The sequence below is a fragment of the Corvus brachyrhynchos genome, unplaced genomic scaffold (genome assembly GCF_000691975.1).
Source record: "Corvus brachyrhynchos isolate BGI_N302 unplaced genomic scaffold, ASM69197v1 scaffold285, whole genome shotgun sequence".
Taxonomy (NCBI): domain Eukaryota; kingdom Metazoa; phylum Chordata; class Aves; order Passeriformes; family Corvidae; genus Corvus; species Corvus brachyrhynchos.
The window spans coordinates 458,313-469,043 of record NW_008238323.1 but is presented as its reverse complement, the minus strand read 5'-3'; positions in this window follow the sequence as shown (position 1 = coordinate 469,043).

Genomic DNA, 10,731 nt, shown 5'->3' with positions numbered 1-10,731 from the left:
GACAGGGGAAGGTCTCCCTGCCCACACGAGGGGGTGGGACTGGATGGTCTTTAAGGTCGCTCCACCACCACGATTGCTGAGAAGCAATCTCACAGCACAGAGCTTGACCAAGGGCAACCCACATCCCAACTCTTTCCAAATCCTGAGTTCCTGCTTGTCTTCCTTCCCCACATGTGTGCAACCTCCCCGCATGTAACTCCCGGAATTCTCTGAGCATTCTCCCTGTCCTCAGCTGGGCAGTGGACAGGTACAGAAGAGCATCCAGGGCAAGATTTGAAGTACCTGAGAATGAGTTTCTCCTGCCCAGGAGCAGAAACTCCAGGAGCTCACAGCCCATGTAACAGCCAGGCAAGATGAGCAATGACATTGCCTTAGCAAGCTGACAGTCTCCCTGTGTCCCTGCAGCTCCAGGACCATGCATCAAAGCAGCTGAGATCAGGAAAATTTTTTATATGGTTTGTTGTTAAATAGGGATAGAGGAGAACCTGTTCCAGCCAGGCCACCATCTGCTCCCTGCCTTTAACCTTTGTGTTCTGGGGATGCTGAAAGAGATGCAGCCCCTGTACAGAGGCACTCAGAGCTCAGTCTCCGCCTGCATCCTCTCCTGGGACCTCTCAGAGGGGGAGAAACACATCTGGCAGCCCCCCCTCATGTGTATCTCATAAAGAAAACCCTCTCTGCTGGGCTTCCAGAGAGAGGTGTAAGGCACAGGTGGGGAGAGGACGCACGTGCATTGATGTCCCTCTTGGATGGGTCATGCTGCTGCTGGCCCACGGTGGTCACCTGGTGAGCCCAGCTCAAAAAAGCCCTCCAGGCAGTGTGGAATTTCCCACCAGGAGCTGTGATAACAGCAGCAGGCATGGTGCACCCAGCCATAGGGGAGGCCACCAGAGGTCCAGGCTGTTTGCCAAGGATCAGCCTTCCCTTCACTGGAAGATGCAGTAGGAGCCAAACAACACATTCCAAACCTCAAAGGAATTTACAGGGCTCTCTCCTTGATATCCTTATGGATCCTGGCTTGAGCATCCCAAAGAAGCAGCTACTACTCATGGCAGGATCAACCTTTCCTGCAATGGCGCTGAGTTAAGCTGGGATTGCAGTGCTGGTTCTTGTGCGCTGCTGTTGTATCAGCAATTTGGAGGGATGTACCTTCACAAGGTACATCCCGTGTGCTTCTGAGCCACTATCACCTGGTCACCTTATGATCATATCGAGCCCTTACCTAAATTTGTGGTCAGTTTGGGAATCTAGGTTGAAGGACTGCATCCTCCCTCAGCTCGGTGGGGATCTGCAGTGGTTGCACAGCAGCAGGGCTGTGCTCTCTGATCACTCCATCAGTCTGATTTTTCTTTAAAGCCAGGTTGAAGCCACCTGCAGCACCTGCTTTACACCAGCTCCAGACCTGGCCAGAGTGATGGAACAGCTGCTCACTTCCAGGGGTGAGCTGGGGCTGATTTACCCTTTGGGAGATGGGCACACCAGTAAGCCTGTTTGTTTGTAAACCAAGGATGATTTATTCCTCTTAGTAATTCAGTGTCCTTCGGAAGGCACACGATGTCAGCCCCATTCAGCAGCCCTTTTATTTATTATTTTATTCCTGCATAATCCGTGCTGCAGACAAAGAGGCACATTGTTCTACTCTGGCTGACAAACAAAAGTTGTTTTTTTATAAATTCCTGCTATGTTGTTTTCTCCCAGTTTTGCCGTATCAGCTTTTAACTCCCATTTAAAAAAAAAAAGGTATTATTTTAAAAAGAAGCCAAATTTGGTTTTCTAATCCAACTGAATTACCTCCTTATGCAGTTTCAGCAGCATTTTACTGCTCCAGTGGCCAGGGGGCTGTTTGTGCCAACCTATCCAGCCTGCCTTGCATAAAACACCCCATCTCACAGCTTTAATGGGACTGGATTCAAGAGACAAAGCAAAGGACCAAGTCCAGGTTTGGGCATGTATTGATGTAGTTTTTCATCCTGCCTTTGGCAGGGAAAAATATCATAAAATCTCAGAATGGCCTGGATTGGAAGGGACCCTATAAATTATCTCATTCTATCCCCTGCCATGGGCAGGGACACCTTCCACTATCCCAGGCTGCTCCAAGCCTGATCCAGCCTGGCCTTGGGCACTGCCAGAGATCCAGGGGCAGCCACAGCTGCTCTGGGCACCCTGTGCCACGGCCTCCCCACCCTCCCAGCCAGGAATTTCTCCCCAATATCCCATTTATCCCTGCCCCCTGGCAGTGGGAATCCTTTCCTCCTTGTCCTGTCCCTTTAGGCCCTTTTCCAAAGTCCCTCTCCAGCTCTTCTGTAGTCCCCCCAAATACATTTCTTAAGATGGAGCAGTTGGGGCTGCTCCACAAGATTGCAGATTTCAGGAGATGTTACCTTGAATTTTGTGAACTGATGCACTGCCCCATGGCAGAAAGTTCTGGGGAAAGTCACAGGAGCCAAAAAAAACCTCCCAGGGCTTGTTAAATTGCAGACAATCTCTGCACCCATTGCAGTGAGAGCTGACCTATTGCAAAATACACACCAAGCATCCCCCTCCCCGCCACTGGACTCCTGTTGCCTCTCCAGGGTCTCTAGAGATGGTGCTGAAGCAATCACAGTTGTATTATTTTGACTTGCTGGCTGACCACAAGAAGGGTCTCCGGTTATAGCACAGAACTGGAAAGTAGATCCAAGGTTGGTCATCAACACTGATACCCAAGGACCATCCAAAGGTCACAGACTAGCATGGACAGACCAAATGCTCTCTAAACCCCTTGGAAATCTGCTGGAAGCAAACCATGAGGCTACTGGTCACTGTTCCTGCAGGGTGCTTGAAGCCTACCCAGGTCCTGAGGCCAGAAATCCCTCAACAGCATCCCCATAACTCATTGTGCTCACTGCACCTGCTGTCCACAAGTACAGGTGAAACTGCTCCAGGTTTGGACATGAACTACTTGCTGATGTGTGAGAGGTGGGAAAGGACATTACCAGCTGCCCAGCCTGGCTGAAGGTGGTTTTCAAGGGTGAAATCTGTTTAAAGACAAACATTTATGCTGGCTCCATCTTGATCTTGTGGTTTTTCTTTCAAGTGAAAGGCTGATGGGTCTGAGACAATTCTATTGCAGATGCACAGCAAACTCAGGACAGTTACAGAGCATATGAAAGCTCCCAAGGGATGTCTTACAATGCCAAGAGTGATCCCAGCCACCCATGTGGCAATCCTGCGCACAGCTGAGTGCAAGCACAGGTTAGAATAAGAAGAAAGGCAGACACAGTCCCTCAACTCCATGCAAAACGTCAAGGACGAGCGTTGACCAAGGGTGAAGAAAGGGGCATGCTTGTTTTGGCAACCTTTTTCAACAGTAGGAGAACATTATCAGAGCACCCACCTCACTGGAATCTGCAGAATAAACAGTTCCTGATGCTGGGTTACCAAGGGCTAGCTTTAAATTCCCTGTTTATGGGGACAGTCCTGTCTCCAGTGTGCTCCTTGCACTCTCAAGGGAGCACACCAGAAAGCTGCTGATGCCCCTCATTAGTCCTGTAAAGCTGCAGGGCAGCAACTCACTTCACGCATCCATGACCAGACTTTTTGGGCAACGGCCCAGGCATGTGCTCCCCAAGCTCCAGTAGCCTGGTGGTGCTCAGGCTGCAGAGCATCAAACTGAAGGGGCCATTTGCTGTCAGATTGCAAAGGGAAGCCAAAATTAAGTGACAGACTGACTAGGGACAGAGCAACTCTCACAGCCCATTGGCATGCCTGAATTGTCCTTGGAGCACCAGCAGCATTGAGAAATAAGCAAGGAAATTTTCAGCTCAGCCACTTCCTAATCACATAAAAAGTCCAGAGAGGACAAAGAAAAAAAAGAAGAAACTCTAAAAGAAGAGCTCGTGCAGTAAAACCTCTGCCCATGACAATACCACTGGTCTTGTCTATATTGCTGCAGTTCAGGGTCCTGAAGTACTTTTAAGGTGTTAATGTGCCCGAGGAAGAAGGATCAGACTGGGCTCTTCTGGACTGTTCAGAGGACACACCCAGCCATGCAGAGGATGTGTCCCCCCCGCCCCTTGATGACCTCCCCTTTTATTCATCATTTGCTGCCTTTGTGTCCCTTATTCTTCAAAACACTCAGAAAACAAGTCTAAGGTGGTAACACTTCCTGCACAAAGGCCTGTTCCACGGCAGAGGAGAGCATAGCATACCTAAACCCCAGCCCCCAGATCAGTTCTCCAGCATGTTTGCAAGGGCTCCTGCTAGAACTCAGCGTTTTATGGACTTTGTGGTTGATGCTTTCCCTTCTCAAGAGACAAGAAACACAGGTTTTGCACAGAGGTTTCTACATATGCAGGAATTTCTGCCCTAGAGCACTCCAGATTTCCAGATCAGTAGATAAATCCTCTTCTCCAGCCTATGCTCACCTGCTCCACAGAGCTGGGACTGTGTATCAACCCTTCCCTGATCACTTTCCTGCACATCCTGGAAAAGCTGGACACTGAAGCAGACCTCAAACCACTGTTGGCCCTGCCTTTGGTGTGAAAATCAGTTAAATAGGTGTTTTGACTTCCAAGTGTCTCACGAGGTGGGGAGTGCCTCCCACCACGTGCTTGCCATGCACCACGAGGCTCCTGTCCCAGGGCTCTCAGCATATGAGACAAAAAGTGAGAGAAGCACAGCATGGGATGAGTTTTGGAACATGTGGCTGCTCTCAGCCCTGGCATGGTAGAAAGGGGAAGGTCCATGCATGGACCTTGTTTAAATTATCAGCATCCTGTGGAGTGTGGGCTGTGGAGCTGAACTATCCATCTACCTATTGATACACACAGTAGTAAAAAAAACCAGTTAATCTGATAATCCCTCTGCAGTTTCTATGTTGAGGCTTTTATCTCTTAAAAAAAAAAAAAAACACCAAAAAAACCCCCAAACCGAAACAAAAAACACTCCACAAAAAATAACCCTCACAAAAGCCCAGCTGTCAGGGTCAACTCTCCAGCTCCTATAAGAGCAAAATTTTAGATGCAACTTAAATGCTTAAGATGAAATTTTAAGCATCAATTAGACCAAATTCAAACACAGAGGATGTAATAGCCAACTTTAAGGAATTTCACAGAGACTTCTCCATCTCACCCAAATTGTACCCCACTCAAAATCTTACCTGCGGGTGTTTGGAACAGATCCAAAAGCTTTAGCAATTTCCACATAGTACAAAAAGAACTTCCCAAAGCCAGAGTCTTACCTTGACATATTGCCTTTACCTAACAAAACCATCATTTCCCCAAGGCATCCACAGGGGTTTTTTTGCAAATGCCTCCTATATGGCAGCAGGGAGCTCAGTGTTTAATAGCACCAAACCCTCGCTCTGCTTTTTAACACAAGAGAGTTCCCTAATGGTTTAGTTATGGAACCACAGAATTGTTTAGGATGAATAAGCCTTCTGATATCATCGAGTCCAACCATCCCCAGCACAGCCAAGGCCACCACTGACCCATGTCCCCAAGTGCCACATCCATCAAACTTCTAAATCCTGCCTGGGATGGGGACTCCAACACTGCCCTGGGCAGCTGTGCCAGGGCTGGACAATTCTTTCCCTGGAGAAATTCCTCCTCATGTCCACCCTGAGCCTGCCCTGGCCCAGCCTGAGGCCGTTCCCTCTCCTCCTGTCCCTGTTCCCTGGCAGCAGAGCCCGACCCCCCCGGCTGCCCCCTCCTGTCAGGGACTTGTGCAGAGCCACAAGGTCCCCCCTGAGCCTCCTTTGCTCCAGCCTGAGCCCCTTTCCAGCTCCCTCAGCCGCTCCTGGGGCTCCAGCCCCTTCTCCAGCTCCCTTGACTAGGGCTGCTTCAGCATCACAAGAAAACAACTTTTCCCTTGACTTTTTACCCACTGCTTGTTGCTGGGTATTTGTCACCTGCAGGTAAGACCAGCTCTTCACTAAGACAATTAACTGCTCTGCCTTGGCAGCAGACTGGGAGTGGGAGGAAAACTCCTTGTTTTCAATTTTTAGAACAGTCAAAGACCAACGAGGAATTAGCTAATAAAATCCTTGATGCTACATGGCAAAAAAAGAGAAGAAATCTTGAATAAATTGTGCCAGACACTGTAGCATCTGAACCCTATTTGCTACCAGAGATAACAAGATAACATATTTTTCTTTGTATCTCAAACCAGTTTTGGTTTGTTTCAAGCCAGATTTCCAGCGTCTGGCTACGCAATATGATATTTTTCTTGACCAAGTTGAAGGATAACCCATTTTTCCCTCATCTGGAAACAGCTGACAACAACATAGTCTGCTTTTATGGAGTACTTTTAATCTTGGGTGAAGTGTTTATGGACCATGGGCCTTGTTCCACTTTCAGCTGCATCTGTGCAAGCCTGTGCTGGCTGAGAGGGAGATGAATTAAAGGAGGGCAGATATCACTGCAGTGTGTGCAACAACAAAACAAGAATTAACTCCATATGAAGCCCATTTGGCTCTGGCAGAGCTTATTTGTTTTCTCTCTGTTTTTCTTTACTCCTGCTGCTCAACATGAAGGGAAGATAAATAGATGGCTGTAGATTGCCTTGCATAATAGAGCAGAATTTATTTCAGAGGATTTAATTGGTATGGGAAAGAGAGTAGATCTTGGAAGCCTTAAAACAGATCAAAATCCCATCTTTTCAGGTGCTGTACAGGTACTCACTAAATAAAGAGCCAGGGATCTGGCAGGGATCACCCTGCATAAACCAGCTGTAAGAAGTGTGGGGAGGGAAATTAAGGTCTAGAAGAAGCAAGGTGAATCATCCAGGTCACAAAACCTATCAATGGCTCCCAGTTCTCTGCAGTACCCACTAAATACCTCTGCAGAAAAGCTCCAGATAAACTACCAGGATGCACAGCTTCCCTCCAGGCAGTCTCAAGGGCTTGAGGTCTGTCCCTAAACCAAAACCCCATGTAGCACTTATACACCACACAGTATTCCTGAATCGCCAAAGTTCTCAGAAATGATTAAGAAAAGCTCCCTGAAGCTGTAATCTCGGGGTCAGTGAAGGCTCAGTTCCCTGGTGGGACTCAGTGCTTGTTGTGGAGCTGGAGTGATGAACCCTGTGTGTGAGGCACCTGCTTCTTCACGCTGCCCTGCTGACAGCCAGGCCTCCAGGGGCTGATCCTTTGGGGTCTGCAGAGGTTGAACATCTGCCAACACCTGCTCTCACCTGGAGGGGCTGTGTTCCTTTCAGAGATCTCCCACTGTGCTCACAGGTGGGTATGAGGAAGAATGCCTTTGCCACATTTCTTTCCCCAGATCTATGTGATTTTTAGACAAAATAGAATCATAGAACCATAGAACCATCAAAGCTGGAAGAGACTTTAAGATCATTAAGCCCAGCTGTCCACCCAGCACTGCCACTGTAACCTCTAAACCACATCCCCCAGTGCCAGATTCTGACTCCTCTTGAACCCCTTTCAGAGATGGTGACTCCACCAGCCCCGTGGGCAAACTGATCCAATCACCTGCTACTCTAACAATGACAAAATATTTTCTAATATCTAATCTGAATCTCCCCTGTCTCAGCTTAGGCCATTCCCCTCTCTCAGCCTCAGAAAGGCCATTTCCTCTGGTCCTCTCACTTCAGCCACAGCAGGAGACCAGCCCCCACCTCGCTGCACCCTCCTGTCAGGGAGTTGTAGAGAGTGATGAGGTCCCCCCTGAGTCTCCTTTTCTTGAGACTAAACGATCACAGCTCCCTCAGCTGAGCCTACAGAAGTTAGGCACACCTAGGGATTCTTAACCTTAAAAAAACCCCAGATGATCAAACAAATTAACACACAACTCAACAATGGCACCTTCCCTAACCCAATTTCTTTCTCTGCCTGTATGAATCAAGAAATTTCACTTCCAAAACATCCCCTGTGGGATTCACTAAAACTTCAAACACCTTTTTCTCACTATAAGGACTGCGATGGGGCAGAGAAGTTGAATGAAATTATAGAATAGTTTGGGTTGGAAGGGACCTTTAAAGACCACCTCATTCCCCCCCCTGCCATGGGCAGGGACACCTTCCACTATCCCAGGTTGCTCCAAGCCCTGCCCACCCTTGCCTTGGACACTTCCAGGGATGGGGCCCCAGCACCGTCACAGGTAAGAACTTCCCAGCATCCCATCCAACCTTGCCCTCTGGCAGTGGGAAGCCATTCCCCCTTGTCCTAATGATAGTACACACACACCAGACAATAATTACATTAATAGATGGAGATGTGGATATCGCAGTCAGTGTTTACCAAACACCTGAAACTGTACAGAAACTGTATTTTGCATTATGGGCCCATTCCAAGGAAAATTGGAGAGCATCAGTTTTACAGGAAGTGATGCTGGTCTCCTGCCCATTTTTGCAGGTTCATGACATTTGGAGCACTCAGGCTCCTGGATGCTGATCCAGCCTTTATGACACAGTCACTCTGGGGTGTGTTCAGGCAGCATTTTTCAGATACTGAGGATATACAATAGAGGCCAGACTTAGAAAAAGCTCATTGTGCATTTAAGCAGTTGGATAAATCTAAGCAGCTCTTTTTAGGGCTGTACCAGTTGCAGAATCCGGTTCTCTGCCATATGAGAAGCATATTGCTTTTGCCAGGGTTTGAGCTAGTGCAGGGTTATGGCTCTTGAGATCTTGTCCCAAGCAGTGCCGTCCTGAAAGAGGCTGCTAGATGTGGGAAACCTCTGTGTCTATGCCAGAAAGAACAGATGGCTGTTAAACAACCAGACTCCCTCAAACATGTGTAACTGATAATATTCCAAATTAGTGTTCCAGGTAGAAATTCCACAAGCAAACAGAGCACTTTATAATTTTTTTAAGCTCAGGAGATTGGTCTCTCAGCATTAGGGAGATGTGCTCAGTCCCGGAGCCTGTGCTGCTGGCCAGGCTCCAGGACTGAGTGTATCAGGTTTCTGCCTCTTTATTTGCACATGGTTTTAGAATTGGGAGGAGGAGCCTTTCCTCCTGTGACAGCCTGTCCGGGATTTCTGGATTTTCAGCTGCCCAAGTACTGCAAGTTGGAATGGATTTTAAAACGTGTAGGTCCTGTTTAGGCTGCTAAGGGAAGGCAACTTCAGTTATGATCCTTGTAGCCAGATTTTATGCTCCCCTTGGTATATTTTTATTCCCTTTATGACTCGGGACCTTACTTTAGTATCTAAATAACTTCCCCTGCAGTGGAATTTGGTATCAGTGGCCACTTTTCCATGTGCCTGGGCATCTGATGAATCAATGATTATTTTTTCCCTAGTATCTCTCTCTGATTTCAGGCATTTCAGTCATCTAAAACAATGGCTTTGTATTTCCAGGTATTGAGTGTTCCCTCTGCTGAACTCACCTTTTCAACTCTTTGGCTGCGCTTGACTTGTTTCCATCACATGGGAGACTGGCGAGAGCATGGATCTGACTCAGCACAAACATATTTAGGAAGCCAATAAACCTTTATTTTTAAGCCCTCTCACTCCCTCCCTTGTTATGTTCCCTGTTAGTGCTGAGGTTTTTCATGCATTGACCACATCCAGCTTCCACCCTTGTCCTCAATCAACCTCTTGTTACTGGTAAGCTCTGAGCTGCATCTCCTGGGACTGTTTGATTGACCTGTTTCATAATTTTCTCTCCCCTCAGCTCCCACTGGCTGAGGCTGGTGGTATTCCCCATTCCTGGGAGTGTTTAAGGACACTTTGGATGGGGCTTGGAGCAACCTGGGATAGCAGAAGGTGTCCCTGCCCCTGGCAGGGGGTGGAACGGGATGAAGTTTAAGATCTGTCCTAACCCAAACCATTCTGGGATCTCTGCTGCCCAGAGTGGCAGAACTTCTCAGGGAAGTCTTCAGCTTTTCAGTGTGTCAGATATAGAGGGAATGATGAGGTTCTGGGGCTGGGAAGTCCTAAGGGACTCAGGCTCCTGTGCAGACCAACTTTCTACGTGGTGTCTGGAAACAAGGGACGGCTCATGAGGCTGATGCCCTCAGAGCTACTGAGTGAATGTGGAGACGCCAGCTCGTGCCAAGTCCCAGCCGTAAATAAAACCGAACTGCCCCTCTGCTAAGCCATGCATCAAGTAAAGCCCCTGGGAATGGGATCAGTGACTCACTTCAAATGCAAATCGCTGTTGGTGCCGGTGAAGCCGCGGGTTCACGTGCGCACACCGCCATTCTTCCAGGCCTGAAAGCCAGACAAGGCCTCAATGAGTAATAAAGTACCTAATTGGACTCTGACCTCCGGCTGCGCTGGGCCAGCGTGTGAGTATGGATGTGTACGTGTGTGTGCATGTGTGTGTGTGTGTGTGTGAGGGGGTTTTTCCTTGGCCCAGTCCTTCCCCTGGGTACTGCTGCTGTCTAAGTGGTGTGGGCCTGTCCGTCACGGTCTGCTGCCTCTTGGCCGGGTTCCACCTGGCAGCCTCTCTGCTAAGCCCATCAAACAAAACAGTTCCTCCGTAGGGTCTGTCTCACTTTCTGTGGGGCTGGAAGCTGCCAGAGAGGACCCCGGGACACAGCGCTATGGCAGCAGCGAGAGAGGGAGAGGTTTCCACTATTGCCCACCACGTGTCACAAGCAGGGGTCTGTCTCTTGCAAAGACAAATTTTTTTAGCAGGGCTTGCTGTGACAGGACAAGAGGGAATGGCTTTAAACTGAAAGACAGGAGGTTAGATGGGATATTGGGAAGGAATTGCTGTCTGGGAGGGTGGGCAGGCCCTGGCCCAGGGTGCCCAGAGCAGCTGGGGCTGGCCCCTGGTCCA